The 10,955-nt window shown below is 45.5% G+C and overlaps 1 long non-coding RNA gene across 1 annotated transcript; it reads left to right on the top strand.

Annotated features, from left to right (window-relative positions):
- The first annotated feature begins 29 nt into the window (after nt 1-29).
- On the top strand, nt 30-3,090 carry LOC147651750 (uncharacterized). The gene is made up of 2 exons (XR_015273954.1): nt 30-742; nt 1,828-3,090. It is a non-coding gene; the product is annotated as an uncharacterized LOC147651750 (long non-coding RNA).
- The last annotated feature ends 7,865 nt before the right edge of the window (nt 3,091-10,955 follow it).

The raw sequence follows: 10,955 nt of genomic DNA on the forward strand, positions 1-10,955 counted from the left end.
CGGGCTTGTGAGGGGAGCGGGCTCCCGCACCGGGATGGGAACGAGGCCAGGGATGGGAACGGGGATGGGGACGGGAACGGAGATGGGGACAGGAACGGAGATGGGGACCGGAACGGAGATGGGGACCGGGATGACGATGTGCAGCAGGATCAGGACCGGGGATGAGTACTGGGACGAGGATTTGGAACTGGATTAGGATCTGGGATGCGGATAGGGATTGGAACCGCGATCGGGATCAGGACGGGGACCGGCGGCGGGACCTGGCGGTGTCTCACGCCCTGCCGGGGATGGGCAGCCCGGGACAAGCCTCCTGCCGCTGCTGGTAGTGCCGCCGCTCATGACGGCTGCTCTCCGTGGGCCGGGGCCGGTGGGGCACGGCCGGCGGAGCACGGCGGGCCCGGAGGGCGGCAGAGCGCAGCCCGTGGGGATCTGAGGGCCGGAGCGAGCGGCGGGGCTGGCGGGGACAGCTGCGCCCTTGGCTGAGGGAACGGGGTCGGTTCTGTGGCCAAGCCAACTCCCGGAGCCTGCAGCGGCTGCTCCTGCCCCCGGAGTGGCGGCTGGAGTGCAGTGGAAGTGCTGGGAGGATGCTTTGGCTCCGGGGAGCACATCGTGGAGTTAGGGATTGCATCCTTTCAGGATATAATATTAGGAAATTCAGCCCTGTGAATGTGGTGAGGCCCTGGCACAGGGTGCCCAGAGGAGCTGTGGCTGCCCCTGGATCCCTGGAAGTGTCCACGACCAGGTTGGATGGGGCTTGGAGCAACCTGGGACAGTGGAAGGTGTCCCTGCCCATTGCAGGGGTTGGGTCTAGATGATCTTTAAAGTACCTTCTAACCCAAATCATTCCATGTATGCACAATGAAGCAGAGTACAATCAGAAAAAACCAAATTCTAGTGCCCAAAGCGGAGAGAAAGTTGTATGTGTTCTTTAAACACACTTGGTGAGCTCTTGTAGCACACAGAAGTCAGCAGACCTGGATCTCCTGGCACTCTCCCAGGCAAAATTTATTACCTCATTGTAACAATGTATTTTCTGTGTCCAGAGAAGTGGAGGAAGGAGGAAACAGATAAAAGATTTGTCAAGATCAGTACTGGTATCTGCATATAAACATTTGGGTTTGGAGGCTCATGGTTTGAGGCAAACTATTTTGTGTTAACAGTGACTGACCCTGGGGTTAAGGAATCCAGAAACCCCTGTCTGATGTCTCAGATACAAATCACATTCAGCATAAAAGAAACTTTCACTTGTAGGGGGCACAAGCAGTATTTAGGTCTCTAACATGAGCTTTCAGAGTGCGGTGTTAGTCTTTGAAAGAGACAAACTGATGGATCAGTCTGTTGGACTGGCAGATTCTGGATTAATTTTTAGATTGCAGTATGGCACCAGTGATCTTATTTTCCTTATTTACTTTCCTCAAAAGTAATCACAGCTCCTTCTTCTTGCTCAGTCCTCTCTGATTTTCTCTAAGCTGACATTCAATGGAGATAATGTGCATATGACTCTGATTTTCACCTTCTGGATCTTAGGAAGGTCTTTTATTCAGGCTGATCTCCAGCTATAAAAGAAATTGTTATGGCTCAGTCTTGGCAGGCTTCAGAAAAACTCCAGCACTTCAAATGCATCAGTTAATATGCAGAATATTGACTCACTGCTTATTCATGTGACTAACATTTAAATGACACTTTCTCATTTTTAAAGGGTATTATAAATGATGGTTTAATCCTCATAGCCTGATGAAGTCAGTTGGCATAATTTCCCCCTACTAATGCAAAAAAAAGTTGGTAGGAAAAAGTAAGAAATTTATTAGATGTCATTATTCCTTTTAGAATTATTTCAAAGAAGTGCTCCTGTAAATTTGTGCTGAGTAATTAATGAAAACTACACAAGTGATGGAGGAACTAATTGCAATCCCAAGTGACAAAGGAAGAAGAGGATGCATTGCCATGAAATTACTCATGCTCTGTTGTCCAGCTGTCCTGAAAGAAGTTTGAGGGGAATTTGGATTTACCAGGAGGTGAGAATAACACTTGGACACAGCAGCTCAACATAACTGACAGCGAGGGGTGCTGGTCCTCAAAGCATTTTTTACAGACCTCACTGATAGCACCTCTCCTGAGACTGCTTGAAGGACAAGATAACACATTGCAGCTTAGTGAAGGAATGGGCACATCCTTTTCTACACGTTATTCAGCCTGGAAGTCACAGTCTGCAAATGTTCTTCATGCATTGCCATGTCTAGAAAAGTTGCAGGGAGAAGCAGAGAAAACTCGTCTGAGAACAACAAGAGGGAACAATGAGTGATTCTCTGTGGGGCACCAGGAGCTGCAAGGAGAAAAGGGAAGGAAATAAACTGAAGCAGGGGGAACAAATATCCCCAAGATCTGCTTTTAGATGACTTGGAGTTTGTGCCTGTGTAGTTGCCACTTAGCTATTACACATGATTGCAAGTTATTTGATTGCCTTACCATGTGGAAGGTAATTGCTTTCTACTGACTGCGTCATATTGTGTATCCTGAGGCATGTCTGACATGAGAAACCTCTGTGTTACAGAAAAAGACTTTTTTGAAGAGAAACCACTGCTTTTGTAAGTGGTCATGCTGTGACATCAAACCTGGCCTTTTGGGTTGATCATGGTGTGGCCAGGTAGAATAAAAACAGAGTGTGATGGAGAATTGCAATGACTTCTGCAGCAATGTTTCAGTATGTGTGTTTGAATAATTTGTCTTTTTAATGAGAATGCTTTTATACTTTTCTCCATAAACTTCTTTTAAAGCCAGTCCTGTGTTTACATCTCTTTAGCTATTTACATGGTGAATGCAGTGCTTCCCCTCAAAGAGAAACAACTCTATTGTTCTGGTGAAACATACACCCACAGCCAAACTAAGAAGTGACTCTGTCTTATTGAACTTGGAGGTTTTCTTGTAGTTTATAGCCGTTGGGAAATTCCAGCCAAAATCCCATGTACTCAGAAAATACCAATGCCACCCTGATTTTGTTTCTCTCTTTGTTGTACTGTCCTAGCTATCATTGTTATATAAATACTCAGAGATTATTGTAGAAAGGACCTAAAGTTCATTATGTTGCCACCAAATCTTCAATTTCATGTGTGTTTTACTCAGCATAAAAGAGTACTTTTCTCATATTTTGTTAGAGGTACCATAGGAATATATTACCAAGGGAAGCTTAGCATGAGGTAAAACTTGCTGTTTATAAATAATGGCTAAATATGGGAAATCAGGACAAAATTTAATGACAGGATTCTACCACTCTACTGTACATAAGCACAGAAGGAGTTGTATGAAAACTGGGGCTACAGTAGCTAGAAAATATTCCTTTGCAGTTGTTGCATGAGTGAGGAATATCTGTGAACCTGGATGAATCCAACCTCCCTTGTTTGTAAGAGAAGAACATTATTTTTCTGACTGATGTTAATGGTTTGGGATGCTGACTAATATAGTTGGATCTCAGGATTTTAAGAAGGGGCTTCTGTCCTGTTTGCCAGATGAACAGAAACACTCTCCACAGGCTGCAGGGTAGATGCTTTTTTGTAGACTTGAATTAGATTAACCAAAGAGATGGCAGAGCAATTGATGTCTTGCAGGAAATCTCATCACCCACTGGAGGAATGAAGGTAACTTGCTGGGGAGAAATATCATGTGCCTGTATCCCTAAAGATACCAAACACTGACAAGAGGAACATTTGTAAGCAATGTTTACAGAGGTCTCGCTAATCTTATATTTTGGATGGGCAAAGCACTTGCTGTTTAGTGTAGCTGCCAGTTGGGGCAAAGGATATCTTTACTATCTGAAAAAAAGAGTATCTGGGATATATCTAGAACCAAGTATTTGTATAGTATTGCAAAGAATTAATTTAGGTTTTCTGAATGATTTTTATCTTTCCTTCCTTCCTTCCTTGTATTTCTTGTCCCACCCAATCTCTTCCAGTTTCCTGTTTCTTGTTTATTTGTAGCTTAACGTAATAGGTGGATTTTAAGGAAGTGCTTTGGGAACTACATAGAGAAAATCCCCCTGAGTTACTGAAAATCACATTTCTTATATGAACATATTGATGAATTGTGTTTGGTTGCCTTTAGTGGAGAGGTTCAGAATGTTTGAATGTGTAAAGAAAAACTTCATAACTCCTCTCCAAGGTACAATTGCAATGGAGAAATAAGAAAGTAGATGCTTTTGACACCTCAGGTAGCTGTGCAGCCTCACTCAGAAAAGATTTTAGCAAGCACAGGAAGTATGTGAGTCTGTTCACAAGCACCAGCTGACAGATTCCTGCAGTACACTTCTAGACTTTGTCTATGGTAGGAATTTTTTCTGCCTTCACAGCTTTTGTCCATCGAGAAAGGAGATTTGAGCTGGGGCAGCCGCCAAGGCTTTGCCTGCTGTCAGCAATGATTTGTGAAGAGGCAGCTTCCCATGGTTTCAAGCTGGGACTCATGCACACTGGTTATCATAATTACAATATTTAGCTCAAACACAGTGCTTTTAAGATGGATATCTAACAAGCCTTTTGGGTGATGGAGGGATACCATTAGCTCCTCGACATGTATTAATTTTTGCAACAGCTACAAAGTATCATGGGGCTGAAAGGGAAAGAAGGTGTACAGATCTTGTGGTGTTGCTGTGCCTCCTCCAGCAAGTCTGTCCCTGTTGTTATTCCAGCATCCAAAGGGAACAGGAGCTGAACCATGACCGTTTTTCTGCAGCAGAAGCTGGGTACCCGCTGGCCTCCTGAATACAAAAATGAAGTTTCATACTGTTTCCCTTGAATGGAAACAGCATGACGTGAGCGTGGAAAGAGTGGAACAGTATGTTATGGGAATCAGGAGTGAAAGGAGAGAACAGCTGACTCCAGGGGCTGAGCAGATCTGCCCCCTCTGCTTCACTGTGTGGGTTTGTTTTCAGTTCAGACCATTCTGTGGGTCTTGCAACACATCTCCACAGCTCTGGGCTGGAAAATGAAACAACTGCGAGGAGGTTGTTCCTTCTTCCTGAAACAAGCTTCGCAGCCTGTGGGAAATGAAAGCTAAGGCTGAACTTTAAAACAAGCTGAAAGCACTCAGATGCAGAAGTGCAGAGTGAAGCCATTCAATAGAGTCAGATTTGGAACAGAGCCCTGAAAAAAACCTGCAGTTATGACTAATCCATTTTTAATGTGTGTGGTTGTAGGTAAAATCACTTCTTTAAAAGATCATTTCTCTCCCTGTATTGGTTACAGTTCTTTACCGTCATTTTAGATAAATGATGTGTTGACATGTGAGTTCAGTTACAGATAGACTGCAAGGACAGAATTATTTCTGATGCTGGAGAGGCTCTGGCTGAGCTGCTGGTGAAGGGGAGAAATGATACAAACAGGATATTCAGTGTCAGGCTGCAGCAGCACCCCCAGAGACCGACCCAGGGGCAGGCACTTGAATGCTCACTCTCTCCTGCAGCCAAGCTAGCTGAGGAAACTTGATGTAATAGTTGACTGTAGAGCCCAGTTTGTGCAGGGACGAGCTCAGGCAGTGACATTTTAGAAGTGAAACAGTCTGAAATGGAAACTTCTTGTTGCACTGAAGAAGTCTGTGAGGCACCACGCAGTTTTACAGGGTAGCCTTTGGGTGCTTTTGTTTTGTGCTCGAGTTGTCCCAGCCTCTCTTGCTGGTCCCCTTGCAGGGATCCCTCAATGCTGTCACAGAGCCAGTGATGTTAACACACGTGTGACATTGTGAATGTCCTGGCTGTTGTGATACCAGCCCAACACTTACAGGCCTTTCAGTCTTATAATCAGTAAAGCTGTGAATACGAGCATGAAATCACTGCGAGCACACGTTAACTTTGATGGGGAACAGTGTGGAGACTGTTGAGGCAGGTAGAAAACAGCACAGCAAATCCAGCTCTGATGGGATATACTCAGACTCCCTCAGTCTGGCTAAGGGTGTGTGGTGTGCTGACAGAGCCTGTAGTGACAAGCAGTGCTCTGAGGGTGAAGGCTGCTCTCTGTGGTGTGTGTATCTGATAACCAGGAACAAAAGCAGCTGGCGTTGCCCTGGTGTACACTGAAACGTGGTGCAATGTGATAGAACAACAGGGAACTCCTTGCTGGCTTCTTGCCCTCTGCAGATTCCTTCTGAATTAGGTGCTGACCTTTAAAGAAAGACATGCTTCTTCAGTTTCTCATTGTTTAAATTCTGCATTGAAGCTTGAGAAACAAGTCTGTGAAGCTGCAGGATTTTTTAAAAGTCCTAATTAGTGAAACACAGAAAGGGTTGGAAGGGGTCTAAGGGAGACAATCACCAAATGGAAACCATTTTTCATATCTGCTGCCTTTTAACTTCTGTTTTAGTCCAGTCCACAACAGTATGAGCCTGTGTGGTGCTGAGCTTAAATCAGCTCCAAAAAATGGTTGGTATTAAAGACTGGTCCCTCACCCTCTCCTGCTGTTAAAGGACACCTCTGCCTCTTGATCAAAATACCACCTTGTTTGCCCTCAGTGATTTGGAAACCTAAAGTTGTGCTCCTGCTGCCAGGGTTTTGTACTAGAGCACTGCAGCTGCTTGGCACCAACAGGAGTTTGGAGGTGAGAGAGGTGAAAACCATTATCCTGACAAAAAATCTGGAGGTATTTAGGCAGAGGGGCTGTGATGGAAGAACCTCTTTCCCTTTTGGAATGTTTTTAACATTACCGTTGCTTCGGCTGTGCTTTCACAGCATTTCTCCATTTCTCATTCAGGCAGATTCTGACATTTCATGCAGATTATGAAGTGCTGGCCGAAGGGCAGCTGGAACTGGGGCTCAGCTCTGGGTGGGAGGCAGAGCTGTCCCGTGCCAGTGAGAGGCTTCAGTGCACTGCTTCGGGATCTGCAGGTGGGACATGCACGAAGCATGTGAATATTTTTGGTTCCATCACAAGGCTGAATTTTTCAGAAGCACGAAAAGATTCTTCAAGGCTGTGAGAGCCTAAAGCCTTGGATTTCTCCTGCCTCATCTGCCTGCTGGCACACACAGCCGTGTTGTCCCATTTACAAGGCATTTGATCTGTCAGTGACTCATTCCCAGGCTCGCTATCTGCACCAGCAAGGTGCTTCAGGGCTGAGTCGCACCCATGTATCAGCCCTGTTACTGTACCCTGTTATCAGCTACTCTTTTCACTCCTGGGGTGCTCCCGGCCTTTGATCTGTTCCCGAAGTGCAGCAACAGCTTTTCTTGTTTTTTAATGCTTCATTATGCTGTGCAGGGCCATCAGCCCTCCCCAAATGCTGCAATCTCTGCTGCCTGCACGCTGCTCTCGCAAGTACATCCAGGCTTTTGCTTGAAAGCATGAAGTAAAACTATTCCCCTCAGCCTTCCAATAATCATGGTGGAAATCAGTTTGCTTCAAGATGGCAATTTCCATCAGACACTACATGGTGGTATAATTATATGGTTAATTATTCCCTTGCTTCTCCCTGCTGCATTTAGCTGCTGCTTTTAAAAATCTATGGAGCACAGGCTGTTTACTTCATCCTTACAGCACCTGGTGCTGTGGGCTCTGACCAGTCTGTAAATCCTAATTACTGAGCAGTCCTGAATCTCATCTTCCAGCAGAAGTCCCTTTTTGCTGGCCAGGCTGGATCTAGTTTAATTCTAGGCTGATTCTGTCAAAGTTAGAGACCCCAGTGGAAAGAAAGGTGCTTTGTGTGCTGCAGGGCTGAATGAGCTTTCTGTGTTTCACATTTGTGGGGTTTTTTTTAGTGTGGCAAATGAGCAAAGGCAGAGACACACAATAATTTTAAAATGTATTTGGTTAAAATCAGCTAAATTCCTAGTAATGCTGGAGGAAACCAATAGCAGCACCTGAGCTGGTTCTGCTGGAGATGTTGCTTATCAGATGACCTAGCAAGAACTTGCTGGTTTGTAGGATTTGGGGCAGAAACTCCAGCATAACAAGCACATTCCTCAGAGAGCCTTCTGAGCAGCCAGCTCCTGCTGATGTGGTTGCAGATCAGTGATCCGACTCGTTTTGTCCCTGCACTCAGGGGTGGGTCTTGGCTGTGCTGTGGGGTGGAGGACAGACAGACAGAGAGACAGAAGTGTTTGCTGCACTGGGTCATGCACAGGGAAGGCTGTGGCTGTGTGTTTGTCTGCTGATGGGGTCCAGCCAAGTGGCACAGCCCTGATCTGCAGCACGTCCCAGATGCTGGAAATCCTGACCACAGTGTGCTGCTCCTGGTGTGATTTAACAGTGAGGAATTGCTCTCCTTCCACTGGCCAGGTTGGGCTTGTTTTGTTTATGCCTTGAGACCTCTCCTCTTCCCCACTCTGTGATCTGTGCCAAACTGTTTGGCAAGTTAAAAGCTCTGCCTGCTGTGTGGGCAGGAGAAGGGCCACAGCATGGTGCGAAAATTATGTGAGATGTGGTCCAGGCTTGTGGGGAGGATGAGGCGAGGACCTGAGGTGCCGTTTGTGTGCCCAGCTCGTGACTTGCCCAGCCTGTTTCATAGACTTGTAGCTACTGATCCATGACTGTGTTTCAGGCCTGGCCTACAGTCACTAATTGTCAGTGTCCTGGGGCTTCTCCCAGGTTTTAATTGTCCCTATTAGTATGAAGGATGTGGGAAGAAAGGACAGGCTGGAGAAAGGTGGCAGTGTTTTCGCTGCTGGCTGCTGCCATTGTCATCTCTGGGCTGCCATTAAAGCCGCTTATTGGCATTTCCCTTCCTGTGAAATGTGTAGGTGAACTATTTATAAAGGCTCAGAGATTCTACATCTCTAGCTTGTGCTCTGATCTAAGAGCAATCCTCACCAGGGGGGGAGAATCTGTCCAGTACTGCAAAGGAGGTTTAGTGACAGAGCTGGAAATAATCCACCACTTGTGAGCCTCAGCACTGCCTGTAGGATGGGGTGGATTTCTGGGGGTAGATGAGGAAATGGAGAAAGCAGCATGTTGTTTCCCCACCAGCTCTATCTGTTCCAGTGTGATCTCCCATCTTCAGGGCAGAGAGAAGCACTTTTCCTGCTGCACAGCCCCCTCTCCTGTTCTCTGCTCCTTTTACACAGCAAATGCACTCAGCTTTCACCTGGGCTGTGTCCAATCTTAGCCTTCACTTACTTCTACTTTTCCTTCCTGGAGCAGATTCAGCCTGGTGTGCAGGAGGGAATGGCTCTTTTCCTGGAGCAGTCCAGTCACAGGCACGCAGCAGTGAGCATCTGTACTTCTCAAAAATTCTTCTGAAAGTAGATACAGCCATTTGCTTCCATTATTCCTCTTCTGCTGCAAATGACCTCACCTCTTAAAACATGCAGTTTCCTGAAGAGCAAGATTAATGTAGCAGGATTGTTAGTGCATCTGACTGACTGTCTTCTACCTTTCCACATGAAGGCTTGTTGTTGACCAGTAACAAGAGAAGCTTCTCAGCCTGTCCTTAGTAGGAACACGATTCTTCTTCCTGACTCACAGGTTTTGCTTGTGATGTTGTCTTTTCTTGCCTTCATAAACTTGTTTGGAAATACCTTGCATTCAGCTTAAGGATGCTGATTAACATTATTTCCAGAAAAAAATTGCTTTCACGCCTGTTAGGAAGTTTCCCTGTTAACATCAGTTTGATGTAGAAGTTTAGTAAACCCAGGAGCTGGAATTTGATGATCCTTGTGGGTCCCTTCCAACTCAGAGCATTCTGTGATTCTGTGATTTTATGTAGTTGAGGGAAATTATCTACCTTTGAGGTCTGCACCTCAATATCCAAAAGGCTCAGGTAGGATCACACAGACAGGGATGCATCCCAACAGCCTAACTGCTGTAAGAAGGTTGAAGTGATGTGGCTGTAGTCAGGAAATGAGATTCTCTCCTTGAGAGCTCCTGGCCTGCTGGATCTGCAGGACACACTGCCCTCCCTTGGCCATGGATGGGCTGTGGCTCTGGGATGAGGAGCCTCCCTTTCCTGAGCTTCCCTGAGGCCAAGGGAAGATTGCTGGAACCTGGTATGTGCTGTGATTTATAAACTCGGTCAGAGGTGCAGATTTTGTAGGTGATTCCAACAATCCCTCCAGGAATTCATGCAAAGATTTATATAGAACCTCAGCACTGTGTGAAACCAATTGTGAGAAAAATAGCTTAGGAGTGATTTTATCATTTTATGCAAGAACGTGATGTAAGAAACCACAGAAATCAGCTAGGCTGATTCTTGAGAATGCAATGGAAGACTTTCATCTGGTTTTGCTTGTAAATGCGAGTTTTATGTAAACGTTGGAAAATCATAATTATTACATAAACTTTTCAGAGAATTTGTGCTTCCAGATGCAACGGAGATGTGGGAGCAATCTGGGACCAAAGGCTTGTTTGAAAGAGGTGTCTCTGACTTTACCCCTCTTGATGTTATGCTCTCTCAGAGCCTGTCTCTGGTGCTGTGATTCCGTGTCAGACTGAGCTCTGCACTGCTCCATACAGGCATTCTAACAATTGGGATGTAATGGTCCCACATTTTTCCATTCCTGCTACATGTTGTTCTTTTTCCTGCCCTTGTGTGGGTCATGTTGTCCTGGCAGAGTCTGATATTGTATTCAACCTTTTTCATGGCCTGGAGAACTTCACTAACATTCTCTATCTCTTTTTTAAATTACTGACATTTCAAGTTACAGCAAGATGGAGGTGAGGGGGAAGAAAAAGTAGCTGTTTTTTAGTTTGATTGTGTTCTTATGTTTTGTCTCTTATCAAAATAACTACTGTCAGCAAGAAAACTCTCTGTGACTTGGAAGTGAGTGTTCTCACAGCACATACCCTTGGAGGAGTAGGAGCTGGAAACAGGCAGTACTTGGGTCAGAGTGTCTCAGAACAGCCACTGTCCTGAGGCTGCACAGATTGATGGATGTCTCTATATTCACACAGAGTCACAGGGCTAGTTAAGAAAAAAAAAAAAGAAACTGTGATCCCAAATATCTCATCTCTCTTAACTGCTTTGCTCATGGGGTCAAGTCCCCTCAC

This window comes from Cyanistes caeruleus, chromosome 9, assembly GCF_971803275.1.
Source record: "Cyanistes caeruleus chromosome 9, bCyaCae1.hap1.1, whole genome shotgun sequence".
NCBI lineage: Eukaryota > Metazoa > Chordata > Aves > Passeriformes > Paridae > Cyanistes > Cyanistes caeruleus.